A 2,392-nucleotide genomic window follows, 5' to 3' on the forward strand; every position below is an offset into this window, starting at 1 on the left:
CTTCCCACTCTCCACGGATTTGGTAAATCACTAGGGCTGAGTCCCCGTACACCTCCAAGATCTTGATGTTTCGTTCGATAGCTGCACGAAGCCCCATGATACAGGCCTCATATTCTACGATATTATTGGTACAGAAGAAGTTCAGTCTTGCAGTGAACGGATAAGGATTCCCGTCTGGTGATACCAAGATTGCTCCAATTCCTTGCCCTAAAGCATTTGACGCACCATCAAAGCACATCTTCCATGACTTCTCTTTTGATGACTCGGATTCTATTTCTGTGATGCACATTAAGTCTTCGTCTGGAAAATCGAATCTTAAAAGCTCATATTCCTCTGTCGTTCGAGTTGCTAAGAAGTCAGCTATTGCGCTCCCTTTTATCGACTTCTGACTTACATAGGCAATATCATATTCCGAAAGTAGGATCTGCCATCGTGCCATTCTTCCTGATAGTGCCGACGATTCCATCATGTATTTTATTGGGTCCAGCTTTGAAATTAGCCATGTCGTGTGATACAACATATATTGTCTGAGTCTCCGAGCTACCCAAACCAGAGCGCAACAATATTTCTCAATAGACGAATATTTTGCCTCATATTTAGAGAACTTTTTGCTGATGTAGTAGATCGCTTTTTCTTTCTTTCCTGACTCGTCGTGTTGCCCCAGTACGTAACCCATTGAACTTTCGAACACAGTCAAATACAATATCAATGATCTTCCAGGAGTTGGCGGTACTAGCACTGGAGGACTGGACAAATATTGTTTTATCTTATCAAAGGTCATCTGGCATTCCTCGTTCCATTCTCTCGGGTTATGTTTTTGAAGAATCCGAAAGATTGGGTCGCATTGGTTGGTAAGTTGAGCGATAAATCGGGCGATGTAGTTTAATCTCCCTAAAAATCCTCTAACTTCCTTTTGCGTGCGCGGAGGTGGTAATTCTTGGATGGCTTTTATTTTATCTGGATCAACTTCGATACCTCTTTCACTGACAATGAAGCCTAGCAACTTTCCCGAGGTAGCCCCAAATGTACATTTGGCTAGATTAAGCTTTAGCTGAAACTTTCTCAGCCTTTCGAACAACTTCTTGAGGTTCACTACATGCTTTTCTTCCCCTCGGGATTTAGCAATCATATCGTCGACATAGACCTCTATTTCTTTATGCATCATATCATGGAATAACGTCACCATAGCCCTCTGATATGTTGCCCCTGCATTCTTTAACCCAAAAGGCATCACCTTGTAGCAGAATGTTCCCCACATCGTTATGAAGGTAGTTTTCTCCATATCTTCCGGGGCCATTTTGATCTGATTGTACCCTGAGAATCCATCCATGAAAGAAAAAATGAACGTTTTGCTGTGTTGTCCACCAACGTGTCAATATGTGGCAAGGGAAAATTATCTTTTGGGCTTGCTCGATTCAGGTCACGGTAATCTACGCACATTCGTACTTTGCCATCTTTCTTTGGTACCGGGACTATGTTAGCCACCCATTCTGGATATTTGGAGGCTTGTAGGAAGCCAGCATCAAATTGCTTCTTGACTTCCTCTTTTATTTTCAACAGCATTTCGGGTCTCATCCGTCTTAATTTTTGCTGGATGGGCTTGCATTCTGGCTTTAATGGGAGCTTATGGACCACTAAATCTTCATCTAGCCCTGGCATATCCTGGTATGACCATGCGAAAACATCTTTGTATTCGCGGAGTAAAATGATCAAACTATGTCTGGTACTCTCTGAATTAGAAGTCTCAATCTTCACTTCTTGTTTCCTCTCTTCAGTGCCCAAATTTATTGTTTCCACAGATTCTTCATGAGGCAAAATCTGTTTATTCTATTGTTCCACCATTCTTAAAAATTTAGGAGACGAGACATAATCTTTAGCATTTTCTTCGGCTTCAATTCTCCTAAGCAAACAGCCTTCTCAAAATCAATTTCAAGATTCGTAACGGGCTTATTCATGTCGTTAATATCTGAGCACCTGAAAGTTGAATGGAAAAGGAAGCTATAGAGGGGCATCCAAGTATTGGAATCAACAAAGAAATGTCATGTCATGGCAATGAGGCAAATGTGAGTATAGGCTATGAAGTGAGAAAATGATTATGAAATTAGCGATAATGCGAAAAAATCGTGACAAAATGCATCTTTATTGATATTCATTTAAATGATAAAGAGTGAATGCAAACTCTTACAAAAGAATTCTATTATATCTAAGGACATAACAGAATGTTAACGTTTGAGCATTACTCTGAAGACTTATAAACTACAAGAAGATCCTCGGCAGTCCAATTGTTCAACATGAAACCCAGGGGACAAAGGCGTATCCTTGAGACGTCTTTACTTGCGTTAGCTTCTTTGTCAATGACATTTATACTGACATTCTGAAGACCCCTTTCAAT

This window comes from Gossypium hirsutum, chromosome A02 (genome assembly GCF_007990345.1).
Source record: "Gossypium hirsutum isolate 1008001.06 chromosome A02, Gossypium_hirsutum_v2.1, whole genome shotgun sequence".
Taxonomy (NCBI): domain Eukaryota; kingdom Viridiplantae; phylum Streptophyta; class Magnoliopsida; order Malvales; family Malvaceae; genus Gossypium; species Gossypium hirsutum.